At 36.5% G+C, this 17,082-nt stretch overlaps 1 protein-coding gene across 3 annotated transcripts in view; it reads right to left on the minus strand.

Annotated features, from left to right (window-relative positions):
* LOC107218640 overlaps nt 1–17,082 on the minus strand; it is a 57,725-nt gene that overhangs the window by 35,499 nt on the left and 5,144 nt on the right. The gene's annotated exons all lie outside the window — the stretch shown is intronic.

The following is a 17,082-nucleotide window of genomic DNA, read 5'->3' on the forward strand; positions in this document are numbered from 1 at the left end:
TAGAGTGGGGTAAGCTGTAAAACTCGTTCAAACGTACTGTACTTTGCGACAGCCGTCCATAATTTTGAACATTGAGATACGATTTTGAACAGTAGGTGAAAATATCGTGAAAAGATGACATGATCGATCTACTAAACACTGAATATTGCAGAAATAATTGTGAAATGTTTCAGTTGATAAAATAAGCAATTTGCCATCCTTATGAAATACAGTGGAATCTGGTTACAAACAATTTCCACTTTGATTTTTTCAAGTCCGCTCAAACGCAATCCCACACCGCAAGCCAAGGCCAAGCTTAGCGCAACGTAGCTGATTACAAGCAATCTCTTCTAGCGCGGTGATTTTAACTACGTAACTTATACCATTGGGTCTGTCCGTTCTAGGGTTGAAAAGTATGTGAGCATATTGAGATGATTCAAAAGAAAACCGAAAGATGAAATTTTTCTTCTTTCATAAACCTACCCATGGAGTAATTACTGAGGTAAGGTACTACGTAATATGGGCACACGAATGGATTTTGGATTACAAAAAAAAAAAAAAAGAAAATTGTTATTGGAAATACTTGATGAATAGTTACATGTAAATGTATATACGTAGGTATTACCAACGATGAAAATTCAATAATTAACAATGAAACAGAATTATCGTACGTAACGCAATGAGGTTTACTGCATTATAATTTTCAAATTGCACGGTTAAAAAACTTCGAATTTTCTCGGTATTTATTCAAAAAAATGTTACCATAATCTATCCCGTTCTTAAATGGGCATTATCTAATTGTAAACCCTCTTCTTCAATCCCGATTTTACTCCAGCGTTCGTATATGGTCGTCGAAGGCATATTAATCCAAGTATCGTTGATCCAATTGATGTCTTGGAGGGTAATTGCCTTGAGATAATTCCTAACGAAAATTCGTGTATATTCAGTACCTATTATTGATGAAACAAGCCGAAACTTGTACCGTATTTTAAGGATTTCTAATATTTCTTGATCCATCGGTAGTATGAGTGAAGTAACGTTCGGCGGTAAAAACATTACTTCAATGTCACCAACTCATATGAGAACATGAGCCTTAGAATTGTCCACAAGGTGCAATATTTTCGTTCACAGGTGTTTTGATCGTAAAAATGTTTGTATTTTGAGGACGAATTCCTTGTGAAATCAGACTTCAAGAATAGCTTTGGTCACCCAACTGTTTTCTTTTTTTTTTTTTTTTTTGCGTAGGTGTAATGTACTGGTAAATTTGCTTTACAATTTTTCCAACAGTTACACGAATTTTATTTTCTTTAAAACCAGGAGCACAAATTTTATCACTGCTGCCAAAAGTTTTATCTGTTCTGAATTTCCACCTGGTCTTGTTGATATTGAAGTTCTGTACTCTTAACGAATTCACGATCTTATCGAATATTCAACAATTATCTCTTAAAATTTTCTACTGCTTGTGGATCGTCAGATAGCCGTTGTCCTGCAACACTTCGCAATCAAGTGCCATTGCGTAGTTTCTAGCCTGCGTGCCAGCCGTCACTCGAAAAGCCTTCTCTTTTAAAACGGAACTAAAAACAGATATTTTCCGCACTTTAACCTGAATAAACGACATGCATAATTATTGGTCCAATTGTTCATTATCTGCTCTTCGGTTTGTCTTAAAATTTTTTAGATTCTTAGTTTTACCCAATTTATTTGTTTTTGATCTTTGATCAATCCATTATTGCAGTAAACTATTGTCCAAATTAAATTTCATGCTCACCGACTCCCTCGATTCCGTTTCCCGATGTTTAGAAACAAATTTTTTTTTTCCCCGAAAAAAGAACATCTTCGGTTCGTTGCCGACTTTTTCTCAACAATCCCAAGATTAGCTGGAAATCTTTCAGTAGCTTTATTTGATTGTATGCTCGTACTTTTTCTGACCTAGGCTCCGTAGTCATTTGCCATAAGCCGGAAAGTTTATGAGTATCATATAATCAAGTAATACAAATATTATGTAGGGGGTATTCCACGTGAAATGGACCCTTTTTTGACCGCGGGCAGTAAATTTAATGCTAATTTAGGTAACAGTGTTTTGGTATGATGTTAAAATTAGTTCAAAACATAACTTGCGTCCAAATAATAGTAATATTTTTGGGAAGCACGATTAGGTAATATTAAATTATTCGTAAAAAAAAAAAAAAAATAAGCATTTGGACTGACGCACCACTTTTTCTTTCTATGGTTTTTCCCAATTAATAGTAGAGAAAAATAAATTATCTTGTATGTAACGCTCAGCTGCAAATTTTACCACACTTTTGATTCATCTCAAAATACCCTCAATGATTATTTCAAGAAAATCAAGTGGATCCTTCTCGTAGAATTTGATATTTTCTCAGTCTTATACATTTAGAAATTTAGAAAATCTGCTTGTTTTGTATTGATTGCAAAATGGACTAAGAGAGACTAATTTTATATTTTTATCTATACCCAAAATATGTGGTGTTACGTATGCAAAATATGCAATTCTCAATAAATTTTGAATCATGATGAACTATTTATTTTTCCTTTCGTTCACATTACAATAATAAGCGAACAGGATAGATTGGTATTATTGGGTGTGAAGGTCAGCGTAGACAAAAACTTTTATTTATAAAAACCAAAACGTTTCGGCAAGGGCATGGCCAGCCATCCTCAGTTCTGTAAACAATATTTTAACTAAAACTTATTATCTATGTATATTGTAATAATTACAACGGTGGGGGCTAAACAATTTTCACACGAGTAAATAATTATAACGATCACACTGTTGTCAGACCTAATTCGTTGAATTTTTTTATAAGAGGTTTTGGGACCCCACTTCACATTGAGACTCGAAAGTTTATACTATATTTGAATTTAAGTTATTAAAAATTATTTTTACTGCAATATAGGTCGGCCAATAAACACAATTGAATAAAACATAAATCACAACCGTTTTTGTAATTAGCTGATAGTCATTTTCACTTACTTGTTATTATCTTTTATCACGCGTCAAGGTGTTTGAACGCGTCCCAGTGGAGAAGTGATCGAACATCGATTGTTACACGACTTAAATAGTTTATGGTTATGTATCGATATACATAGGTGGTCGAAACCACGGAATTAGAAATTGACTATCAACTATTTACAGAGTTAACAGAGGTGCATATAGATTACTGAAATTATCCATATCAGTTCTTTTATTACATGGAGGGTGTCGACACTAGAGTGTTTCAAAAAAACCGACTATTTTTTTTTTTCGAAGAACATTGAAAAATCTTCCGAGTGTCCCTCAAAAATGACATCGGTAAAATATGAGCGCTTAATATTGATATTTAGAGGTGGCGATTCTCAATTTTCTATTTCCCATTTAAGTAACATGGGAAAAATTTTTTTTTAAATTTATAATTTTGTTGCCCGAAAACGAATCAGTGTGAAGATATAAACAAAACATATTCTTGTACGAAATTTTACACTCTACAAAAAAGATCCGAATAAAGATTTGCGTAAGGTAAGTCGTTTCGGAGTTATCAGGCCTCAAACATCGAACCGTTTGAAATAATGATGTTATTAATTTATAAATGCTACAAAACAAGACATCCTGTACCACTCACAATCAGTATACCACGAGGTTATGCATGACTGTGGATTGCTTATAACCCGCATAGCCCAGGCAACGAAGCTAAAATAAAAATAATAAATCCGAAAGTTTTGAAATTTGGTGAAAATGTTTATTAGAGCTTACTCTTGAACCTGTCAAAAGTCCTGACCAATTAAGGTCCGCAATCGTCGCTATCTTGTAAAAAGGGTGTACTTTTATGGTTTTTGGTCTATAACTCTTTATTTATTAACTTTATCGAAAAAGTTATGATGATCAGAATTTGAAAACATTTAATTTTCTACAAAAAAGGTTAATTCACTTTTTTCATAAAACTAATATTTTCCGTGTGAATAGACGACAAACTTGATGCAGATGTCACGTACGCCGTCTGAATACATACTTGTAAATATATATCATTACTTTACTCCTAAAACAATATAAATTGACGAGGAAGCATAATATTTATTTTCAGGAATTACGTTGCGGGAAATGCACGGAAGTACAAATCGTTCTGATTTGTATTCTCATGTATTTTTAAGGAATAACATTCTCTTACAATTATTAAATTTATACAATCGCTCGCCGGATCCCGGGTCTAATCAAACACCGGGATGAGGCCAATGCGAGACCACGCACCTCGAGGATGATGTTCGCGAGGCGAGCCTTTGTTTCAAAGGGTTTAGCCTTATGCGGCTAAATGTCATGTCAAAAATGCCCCCGAAGATTTTCAGCTGAGAATAAGGGCAAAAAATTTGTCATCCAAAGGAACACATTTCGACCGAAATTGCACCCTCTCTAATCTTCCTACTTATTGCGGACCGTCAAATATCGCGTTTTGGCGTTTTTCCTTTTTTTCTTCGACCTCATTGAAGCCATCGTACTAAAAAAAAATCACAATTCAACCAGTAAAACTAAAAGATCAACATCTTCGCCAATAATAGGCACGTTACTTTTTGATGAAGATAATTGGATTGCAGTGTTCACGATTAAAGAATCTGCATAATCTGTGCTCTGTCGACATCCTGTTCCCTGATCGTTTAGCTTGGTTGATACCATGTCAATTAACCTGCTTTTGTTTTTGTCGTTTGAAAGAAATTGATCATGCTGAACGGTGACACTCATACTTTCTTCAAAATCGATGCCCATAGAATTTTTAGCAGCATATCGGCGATTTTGCTCCGCTTTCTTTGTACTGTTATTCGTATTGGAATAAGCATCGAATACTACTGTGCAATTTTTACCGTAATGTCTCTGAATATAAGTGATGTAGCTCGCCCAAATGGTTGAATAAGTTGAGTTTGGTTTCCAAATGACTCGATGTAAGAGGAATCCACCGTCAACAATGTTAACACAGTCTTGCAGGGTAATGTCTTCGTTTGATAACTGAAAGATTTCCTACATCGCGGATTTTTTTGTTTTTCGCATGCCAGCTTCACAAAAAAGCGACAATGGGTGTGCAGCTAATTCATGTTCCAAATGGTTTTCTAGTTCTTCGTCGGTTTTTTTTTTTGAAATGACTGTTCTTTGAAAACTCAGTAAGGGGTCAAGTAGTACTATCTCAGAACTAAACAGCTGTCGATCGGACCCTATACAGCCCTTCCCCTCCTCCCGACCCGAGCAGGTATACAACCGTCAAACACCGTCCTTGGTGGGGATTATATTATGAAGAAGTTCGTCGTCCATTTACTTGGTAAATGTTGGTTTTTGAAAAAACTGAACTGAACCTTTTTTGTAGAAAATTAAATGTTCTCAAATGTTGATCACTAGCTACAACTTTTTCGATAAGGTTAATAAATAAAGAGTTATAGACCAAAAACCATAAAAGAGCACCCTCTTTCCAATATGGCGGCGATTGCGGACCTTTAGTTGGTCAGGACTTTTGACAGGTTCAATAGTAAGCCCTAATAAACATTTTCACCAAATTTCAAAACTTTCGTACTTATTATTTTTATTTGCTGGAATTCGACCTTCTTTGCCTGGGCTTGCAGTGTTGCACATTTAACCGACGCACTCACACACATTGATGCGCTGTAGTGTGGAACCAGACTTGGTGACTCTTCTACAAATTTTCTCCTGTAGCCCCGAGCGTTTGCTTACAATCAGATTCTTCTTTAAAACATTCTCTACATTCAGTGCGCGAAGTGGTTACTACGCACACTTGTGAGCGTAAAAATTCGTGAATCGGATACTTCGCTTACTACCAACAGACATGAGAAACCGAATTTGGACACTGATTGTGAGTTAAAAAAACTAATTGCTCATACATAAGCACTCTAGTTCGTAGGGTCACGAACGCTTGCGGTTCACCTGTTCCTAGTATTCATCAATCATCGGTTAGCTATCACGACAGTTCGTGAGGACGCGAACAACTCCAGGATAGCTGAATTAAAGTCGACGATACTACTAGCATAAGTTTTTTGGGACAGATCCGATACTACAGGGCACTTGACGCCATGGTGACGTAATACTTAAGAATGAACAAAGTGCCGAGTGTGTTGATTTAGGGGCTAACCGTAGCGTGAACCAAGACAAAGGGCCCTGCAATCTGTCTCATGACGTAGTATAGGGCATCACTTCTGCAACAGCGGAAACTCGGGGCGCAGCTCGGATAGGAGACGCTCTGCTTCAGTTACATTATATAAAAATGTAACCATCCTAAATTGGCATATTCTATTCAAAATCAAGAATTATGCGAATAAATATCGCCCACTGGATGTGAGAATTTCTTCGAACTATTTCATTTACTGAAAAATAAGATAAAAATGTATGCACAATGGATTTCACTGGTATGGTGGCATCGCTACTGCCTAACGAGATACATAGATGCAAAATAAAATTCTATCAAATTTAATGTAATAGTACATGATAAATCGGGAGATAATAAACTGAATTGAATAAAAAAAAAAAAAAATTTGGTTGGTTCTAAATTTAATAGGATAAATATACACGGAAACCAACGATAATTTTCAAAAATAAATAGATTTCAAGGACTAATGTTTGACAAATCGTCACCTGTGATCACGAAAAATCAGATATGAGAATAGTAAACAAATCAATTTTTTCATGCCGAAACTGACATCTTCGTACGCATTGTTTTATGATCGAGTAATAGAATAGACTCAACCCTCACGGAAAAAGACCCCAACGTGGGTGTAAATTCGTACCCTCAACCCATAGATAATGCTAATTTCCCATAAGAAAAAAGTTAGGGGTACGAATTTACACCCAAGTTGGGGTCTTTTTCCGCGAGGAAAGAAGGAACGGCGTGCGCTAGGCACCAGTTGAGGCCAGTGTTTGAAGCTTATGTGGAAGTGTGACTACGATGTTTGTATCAAGTGCGGATACGATGTTGATAATAATTGCAGATATCAACGGGGAAAAACGAATTAAACCTACCGTCCGGGACAAAGAAGACAATGCAATGTTTTTTCGTTACAATTGATTCTATATGTTTGGATTATATACAGAGTGGGATAAAAGAACAGTACCAATCTAAAACGCGGACAAAATACGACCGCGTTGACCGATTTTTTTTTGTTGCTCTTTTTGCGTTTGAAAATCCGAAAAATCTCTGCTTTTTTTCCGAGATACCCGCTTTTGAAGAATGGATTTTTAAAAGATCACTGCGAGGATGAAAAAAAATTATTAGTAAAGAATGTTCCACTTAATTTCCATCCTAAATTGTGATTTGGAGTTTAATTCTGGCAGTTTGGCAATTTTTCTAGATTTTATGAACATGACATGAAACGTTTCTTGTCATATTAGAGTCAAAACACGCGCGTCAAATTGATGAGAGATTATGGCCGAAATCACCGAGCTAAAAAATCCCCGACTAGTACGTGTTGAGCAACAAATGCAGGAAGAGGATTTAACGTCGAAGTGTTACGACTTTTACGCTGCCGGATCGCCAGCACAAGAAACATATTGCTTCAAAGGAATGGGGGTAGGTTTTGGAGATCCAGGGTGCGGCAACAAAATTTTACTCCAGACGTTTTTCGAGAAAATACATCGGCGAGTTGGATTCGAGGGTGAGAATTTGAAGAAATTGTATCATTCGCCAATTCTCTCGTGCTTGGTGGGCATGAAGGCGGTGGTTCTTGAGCAAGGGTTGATATTTATGTTTCTAAATTATTATGACTTGAAGCAAAAAGATGTGGTGTAGTCTATTTATTCATTACCAATTTTTTAATTCCTCCATCAGGCGTGGTTTTGCCATCTCTATCTTAAGCTGGCATCGTCATCGATTCCGGCGAAACGGTTGAAGCAACAAAATCGCGAATACCGTAAATAATTAACAAAAGAGCGCTAAATTCTTATTATTGTAATCCAAACTCATTTTTTCGAGTGATTTATTCCAGCTTATTGTTAGAATATATCGTCAGACGGGGTATGAAACAGTAGGACAGAAAGGCTGCTCTCAACAAAGTTTCGCTAAAGTGTAAGACCAGGTTATGTGAGTTTAACTTCTACGGAGCAGTGAATAATTCTCCCCCATGATTAAAAATGTGAGGCTATAGGTAATGCGCCAATATCAATAGTCAGCCGTAACGCCGTCATAGGGAAATTTATAAAATCTTCGTTTCATGCCTGGTGGTCGGTAGTTTCTGATTAAATTTTAAGTTATTGGCATCATTTATAGTCAACTTTTTTTATAATGGGCTCGCTTGATAATGTCCCGAAAATATAATTTTAACCTGGAAGCATGCGTTTTGACTCTAATATTAGAATAAAGTAGAGTAGAGTTATAATGATACTTTTTACAGAATTAAACTTCGAAGCGTAATTCAAGATGGAAATTGAGTTGAACATTCTTTAATATTGATTATTTCATCCCCACGGTAACTTTTTCAAAACCCGTTTTTCAAAAGCTTGTAATTTAGCAAAGAATGTAGATTTTTCAGATTTTCAAACTCAAAACAAAAATTTTAACCTTTTTATACCGAGCGAAAAAAAATTACTGAAAGTCGGTCGATACGTTCGGATTTTATTCACATTTTGAATCGGTCCGGCTGTTTTTAGCCCACTCTACATACTGCGCGTAAGTAAATAATAAATCTTTAGCAATCACCGTGTAACATTTAAATACCGAACACTCAAAAATGCAGCTTAACCTCGACAGAAATCTCTCCTCACCCCGAAGCATTACTATCAAAAAATACGTTTGTTTTTGTGACTGGGAGGAGGACTTTTAACCCTTTCACGCATAGTGGTAAGTATATTTACCAACTCCTTATCCTTTCGATTTCTTCTTATCTACACGTTCAATTATTATGAGAATGATTATACAGAGGTTTTCGACGTCGCTGGTCACGTCAAGAATTTAAATAAGGCTTCAAAATTAGCTGAGAATGGATATACCAGGGTTTCCACGATTGCTGATCACGATTTTATCATCATACTTTCAAAATTCGAAAGTCCAACATAACATTGCAGTCAAAGATGAGAAAATCGTTTTTTCTTTTTTATATAGACTGTCAGTAATATTCAATTAGTTTATAACAATACATATGGCCACTTTTGCCAACTTTTTCGTATTCCTGTGACTACGCCCCCCCCCCCCCAGTCGACTGTCGGCACTCAATACAAAATGGAATATAGAGAAAAATAAAAAAATAATTTGCCGGAAATATGATCTCTTGGGAATAATATGTTGCGGTCATTCCGGTTTTTCAGGTCAAACAAGTTAATAATACGGTTGAGTTGGAAATAATGATTATTTTTTAATTATTTTGCAGAGAAAATGACCGTGAATCAATAATTTACGCACTAATTGTACGCTATGCTCGGTGGCTCGAGAATCGAAAGATTACTCGACTGTTTCTCTCGAAAACAAAGGATTATTGCACCAAATCGCTTCACACATGTATAAGGATCGTCGAAATCCGTTTGTATTAGGCCTGATGGTTCCCTTGTAAGAGGGCGAAATCCAAAGAATTCCAAATGTTTTACTGCCACGTTGGGTTGGACTTTCGATCCCGGAAATCAAATAGTATAATCGTGATCAGCGACTTCGAAAATTCTAGTATATCGATTATTAGCTGATTGTAAGGCTTTTTTCGAACTTTCGTCCGCCATTTTGAATGTTCGAATTTCACATTCGTAATCAGCATCCCCAAAAGCCCAAAAATTCAAAATTTCATGTGAATCGCACGTAAGAAAAAATGTATACATGGACGCGTTAAAGGTTGTCTCGTGATTATAAAAAAAAGTCACCTATTTCGTACACAGATATCGGCGTTCTTTCGTACAAAATATTTTACGTAAACCGTACAAAACTCCTTGCAAATAATGAACTCAAACGTCAAATACTCTACTGTAACGACAGGGCTCAAGTCACGGCTCCGCTACGCGGATCCGGAAATCGATCGTAAGTGCTACTAGTCGTAAAAAATTTCCCGGATCTTATCAGCTCTCAGATTACAAAATTCTTATATTCTAGCTTATCGCTATCGTCGATGTCTGCTATAGCGGAACGCAGGTTATCTGCAGGACGCGTCGGTGCTTCCTAATTAATCTGTGGCGTGGTGACGACTTCGCGATGCGGTGAGATAGGTACTGATGTTTGAGAGGAAGGCTACGGCAGGGTCTTATAATGGTCTTACATACAGGTTTCGAAACGACTACGAAATGATAGGTACTCGTAGCTGATCCAAATATTGTTACATTTTTCGCCGCTACGTGGCATTGCTGCTTAGTAGTGTGCGACAAGGACAGAGTAGTTTCTATCTGTCTCCTTCAATCTCCTGAACCAGACACATGAGCAGAAAATAACTTATTATTAATTACGGGGAAGGGGGGAGCACAGAAGACACATGGGTGGAGGCAGCCCCCTGACGATCACCACTGCTCGTATACTAAAAAATTGTACGCGTTTTGTCCCCGTTTTTTAGTTCCTTTACTTGGCGCCAGTAGACTTCTGACACGCTCGCTGCCCTCGCTGACCGCGCACGAGCTTGTCAGACAACTACTAGCGCCACTAGTGGTGGAGATTGGCGGCAGAATCGAGGGACATTTTGCGAACCACTGTTAGCAGCGTGTGTCAGAGGGCTGGGTGGGGGATACTACCAGACCGCAGCGACGCATATGGCAGCGAGCGAAAAGAATAGATCACGGTCTTACATACAAGTCTGGAAAGTCGCTAAAAATTTCAGTGGCGGGGGTATGTCCTCTCATTGAAGCACCGACCGTTTCGCCTAGTGGCCACGAGTGTTGCTGCTATCGAGGGATTCAGGCTGTGTGAGAGAGACGGAAACAGATTTCAAAACCACGGACGGTCAACAACCTGTTTCCATCTCTCTCGCACAGCCTGAATCCCTCGATAACAGCGACACTCGTGGTCACTAGGCGAAACGGCCGGTGCTTCAATAAGAGGACAAACCCCCACTACCAGAGTTTCCAGACCTGTATGGAATACCGTGGAATAGATGTTCGTAACGGAGTGACACGGCCTCATTGAAATGAGGCTTCATTATCGGACCTGTACGTAAGACCACGGGAATCCCGGTCGTTTTGGTTTCCGTTGCGGTAGAGCTCCACGTTGGTCTCTCTAATTGAGGCGTTAGCCTCGCCGTCGTCGTCCTTCCTTCGAAAACCTCTGACACTGCTATCACTTGACCTTGTCGAATTGAGCACGGATTCCACGCTTGGTGTCGCACAAAGGCGAAAACAAGAATGAACAAAAAATCTGGAATATTTAATTCGATAGTCTGTAACGTGTCAATTGCCAATCGGCTTGAAGCATTTACGATGAAAATGCATTCGCTTTTGTGTCTCATATGTTTCGTTAATTCGTTATTCATCATTGATGTTATCAAATGTTTTCAACGTCACATTTACACTTAATACAAGTATCGCGATGAAGCTTAATCTCTCTATCTAATAAAAAAGTCCTGAAAAAATGAGAAAGAAGTAGCAACAGGTGAAAAAGATTATAATAACAATAGTATAAAAAATATTATAATAACAATAGTATACGCATGAAGTTGGCGGTGGAGTGAGATGCCGAAAACAAAACAAAAAGCATCTAACAAACAAAACTCCCTTTGACAGCTGTCATCGGCTGTTTATGACAGTCTTTGACAAATATCTTTATAGGTATCTGTTTCTGACACGCAAAAAATAAACATGCAAACGAGAATTATCAAGATGATGCCCGACGGGAATTGTCTTTTTCGCGCGCTGGCGTATCGTGTATACGGCACTCAAGATCGACACGCAGAGGTGAGACTGAGCATCGTTCAAATATATCATACCGGCAAACATGTCAGCAGAAGTAATGAAACAGAACTCGAGGAGAGTTATATCAAAGAAGAAATAGGTTTTTTCGGATCCTGTAAATCCTTGATCCGATTAACCACTGAGTAAGGGCCTTCCTAGTTCCTTTATAGTTTCGGACATCGTCCTTTCTGTCTTCGAGGTTGAAGGAGCCAGACAGAATCTCCGGGATTAAATTTTATATCCCTGGCTCGAATATCATAACGAGTGTTTAATTTGTCTGAAGCCATAGAAATTCTACTTATAGCAAAGCTATGAATTTCTTCTACTGCGGGGAAAATAATAACTATAGCAAAATAAGTCGCCAAATGCAATTGGGGATGCATGGCATCGGGGGTTTTGTACATGTGAGTGGATTCGTTTACGAAAACAATCTGAGCAGACCTGCATAGGGGGCCAATAGCAATGTCGGGTTGATCGGAAACAACCGATCAATAATTGCAGACCTGTCATCAAATCAGCATAAATAAATTCACCTCTCTAACAGACATCGTATAAGGAAATAGTGAGGCGCGTAGCGCCGAGGTGGGGTTGGCGCGCGAAGCGTGTGTGTACTAGTGGATTCTAATTTCTAAATACTAACGCCCAGAATCTCACCCTGATACGCGTATAGTATCAAGAGTTCTGAAATGGCTCATCGTCTTATTATTTCAAAGCATACACTTATTATGGCCATCAATTTTTGTATGCTTTCAAAACTGCACTACTTGGAATTGATCTTGAACCGAAGATGATAGGTCTTTTTTGCTGAAATTGTCATGAATCAACATTAGAGTGAAGTTAAAACTAAAACTTACTCACTTGATCCTCATTTGAGGTACTTATTACGAGGAACTGCTCACTTAGGAAATCATTGAACCATTTTATAAAAAATCAGATAGGCAATCGCTAGGAATCGCTGGAAATCCTGCGAGTCGCACGATTCGACATTTTCTCATGATTTTTCCAAATATACAGGAAATCGTAGGAAATCGCCAAGAAATCACGAAATTTTCGGAATCGCTTGGAATCGCTAATCCCCTTTCCATGCAAGCAAGCCTTTGTCCAACGTTTATGCGTTATAAATTTATCAAACAATACCAAAGAAATTGTAGTGCTGTGGACATGGTATGATTTAACGTTAGAAAAAGTCTTAGTTCCTGTACCGATGGATGTCCACGGTTATATAAATATTAAGCAATATCACCTCAACATGTCATCTCCTATAATAAATGACAATATTTTTAAGAAAATAAAAAAATTCTTCTAATATCATAAATAATCTATGTTATTGAATGGGTATACACGTATCCTGAACCATACATTAATTAATTTCTATCCATAATAATTAATCAATATTTATTTCTCATTTTCAATCTAGAAATCGGTGATTCTTGAAATTTAGAAATCATTCGTAATGTTAGAAGTCAGGAAAATCACATGAAATCGCGAGTAATCTCATTGATTCAGGCGTTACGAAAATCGCAATCGAGATCACAAGAAATCGATTCCTTTCGGAAATCGATGAACCACGGAATAAGCGAGTGAGCAGCCCCTCGACTTATTATGTAATAGTATCAACTGCATCTTCATCTGCATATTTCGACCACAACTGAGTAAAGACTGGAATAGAAAAATTAATAATCTGGTATATGATAGAGATGATGAAGAACAAATTGGTCCCAGACAATCTTATTTCGCAGCACTTGCTTATCGGACTAGAATCAAGTTACAGTTATCGAACAAGAGGCTGCCAACTGTGACCAAACATGATAACGCGATGTCGCAAATATGATAGTATACGCCTCACGTTTTTCGGTACAAGTCTGTATGGGGCTAGAAAAAATTAATTAACACTCTTTAGTCAGTTTTGAAAGCGTTGAAAATTAAAATTTTTATTTTTATTTGAATAATTATTTTCACTCTGGGTTACTAAAATATATAATATGCAGGACAATAATCGGAAACTTTATAGCTCTACAAGTACCGAGCTGACTGAAATATCTATACACGTCTACCACGCACAAACCCTATTACATTCGAATAGGGAAAAATGGAAAATTCTAATTTTTATGACATTTAAACTTACAATTTCAGAACTGATCGATTGAGACGACGTTATCGTAAGAAACGTGATTGTTTTTATCAATTGGGCTTCCTGCAAATTTTTTATTTCCGTTACTCGAAAAATAACTCAGAATATGAAAAATTTGTAAGAAGATACCGTATACACTATTCGTGCAAATAAGCCAGCCATTCGGGTTGATCTGTAAAAAATCACTCACCAGTCTAACACTTGGCATTTCGTTACTTCTGGTATTTCAAATGTGGAGTTGAAACATTGAATTTTGACATCACGGGCAAACCAAAGCCGGTTTTGCTCCCATACACTTCTAGCTACTTTTAATGATTTTTCATAAAAATATTAAAGTTGCGAAAAGTTGTTCGATGATTACAGTATATTTTAATAGATATAATTCTTATAAACATGAAAATTCTCGATATTTTTCTTTTACAACACAACTGTTTCTGGATTTTGTAAACTTGTGTGATATACAAATTTTGACGGCAGGAAAATATTAGATTATTACTTTGTGAATTCAGAAAGGTTTGTACAAAAGAATCGGCCTAACAGTTACATATTTCTCAGCGGCATTTTCTTACGTCAGAAACTCTTTGAACGATGTTTAAGCTTGAAGCTTATCGCAATGCAAAAGTACACAGCAACTTGATCAGCTTGAGTGTAACGAGAAACCAAAACGAAAACAAAATCCCCAGTCAGACTGGCGATCAATGCAACGATAACTAAGTGTTAACAATAGCGAACCACCGTTGGAAAACATATACTGTAATCAGTAACTTCGTATATTTCCCTTTAACATAAATAATACTCGATCGTCATAATAATTCAATATTTTAATGGGATTGAGTTTGGCAAGGGTCAAGTTGAGAGTGAATGTGTTAATAAAATGTCAATTTACGGCTGTCACGTTTTCCACTCCTAAGCCTACGCGTATAAGACAAATACTTGGTTACCTATTTGAACCTTAAAAAAAAAATTATTTATTGATATGGAGATGCAAACGAGTTACACTGCAGTTTTTTGATATGATGATGGAATAATTTCAAAATTGTAATCATTGATTATAGTGGCTCAGTTATTATGCATCTTAAGTAATCGGGTGATTTCCGGGTGTTCTAACAATGGAACTAAATTCGAAAAACTGCTTCCGAACAATTCAAAGGTCATCAACAATATCCAAATTTGAAACCCTAACTAATATATTTTGGAAAGCATTATTTTCTATTAAATTCTGATAGTCTTGAAACGAATTTTCGTTGATTTTTTTTCAATGAAGTTCGAAATAGAATTTGGTTACAAGAAAATCATAAAATTCGCATTAATAAATTTGAACAGATGGATCAATTTACTAAAAGCCTTCATTTCGTCTGCCAAGTAGAAATCGGTGCGAATGATTTCAATGACAATTGTCTCAACACGATAAAAGTTTCCAAAGTTGTAAGTTTTTCGCAAAGAAGTTGAGCAAAATTTCAAATTTCAGTATTTCGAACATTTTTTATAATAAAAACCCATTTCAGAACTGCAGTTCAACTTCTTCAGTTTCGAATTTATTTACAAGAAAACAAAAATCCCAAAAAATTCTTCTATACAATAGAAAAACATGAATACATGGAAAGAGAAAAAAAGAAGAGAGAATCAGTTTTTTCTTTCAGCAGTTATAAGTGAGTATTTCCATAACTATAAATGCATGCAAACAGGAAGAGCAACAGGAAGAAACATCAAGAACAGATTATGTGTGGGTCGATAGCAAACGGTAATCAACTGCAATGACATAACAGTCAGGTTAAGAAGGTTGGAAAACTTTTCTTTCTATACTTTACCTAAATAAAGCAAATGTGAAAAAAACTTGTCCCAGGAGAAAGAACAAACAATTTGAAGCACCATTTCAGTATCAGTACTTCCAGTATCAATCGATTTTTTTTTCAAATCTAGGCAGGAGTGGTGTTTCGCCCAAAAACTGCATCTGATAAATGCCGAAGAAGGGAAGAATGGATTGGATATAGAGTGTCAACTCAACCGGACAGTTATGCAAAACATGGCGTCAACTGTCATACCGCCAACAAGGCTAACTATCGGTACCATTAGTTAGATGAACTGCTTTGAACAAAATTACTTTTTGGTTTGTTTGAAATCAAATTGTTGAAAAAATCAGTGAAATTATCAATATTGTTTGTTTTATTTTCGAATAGTTCATTTATTGAAAATATAAATATAAAGGTGTACACAGTGAAATTCAGGGGATTCTCAACCTTCATAAAGTAACGATGTCCCAGAGCTGAAACTTTTTTAATAAGGGGTATTTTTTTACATAGAATTCAATTATCAAAAAATACAATAATGAAACAATCGTGGTTAGGTTCAATTTGTTTTTCATCGAAAGAAATAAGCTTTATCGGAAAATCCATACGATCGATTTTTTAAAATCGAATTTGCACCACGTACAAATTTTTTCATATTTTTGTATTAACTTTTGGCATTTATGATTTATTTTTTACGAAAAAAAATATTTTTCGCCCTTAACACATTGTTTTTCCGCTTGAAGTATATACTATTTAATGACTGCCTACTCATGTTTCCCGTAATACTCATTACACATATATTGATCCTAAGCCCTATCGCCACAGTCAAACATTGTCATAGATCTTGTGTGCAGATGACATTTTGAATATTGCATGCATAAGAATGATGAAATTCAGGGATAAAAGCCGCATTGAAATTGATGATGCATGTTTTATAATATCTAATTTATATGTATGAATATTTTGAAGCCGCTGATTGAGTTGTGGTTCTTTATCAATCTCCAACACGTCTGTGCTTGCTCCACACATGGAGTCATCTCTAATTGAATGGTGCAATTATGACTCCTCCATCTCTTACGCACTACATTTTCAAAATACAAAGACCGCTTTCTTTTCACCAGCATTCTTACGACGGGTTGGTGTGATGAGGGTGAATGGAGTACAGTAAACGCGAATGCATACTATAAGCAACTAGTCCGGTGTGATAACGGAGGTATAAACGAAGCTTTAATGTCATGTTTTGAGAGTCTGATACAGTTGGCGACTTTCAAAGAGGAAAAATGATCTACTATATTTACCTGAATAGCGTGTCTTATACACAAGCATCATCCACAGGAGCTTGGCTTAAACTTCACAGTGAA

Source organism: Neodiprion lecontei, chromosome 1 (genome assembly GCF_021901455.1).
Source record: "Neodiprion lecontei isolate iyNeoLeco1 chromosome 1, iyNeoLeco1.1, whole genome shotgun sequence".
In the NCBI taxonomy this organism is placed as follows: domain Eukaryota; kingdom Metazoa; phylum Arthropoda; class Insecta; order Hymenoptera; family Diprionidae; genus Neodiprion; species Neodiprion lecontei.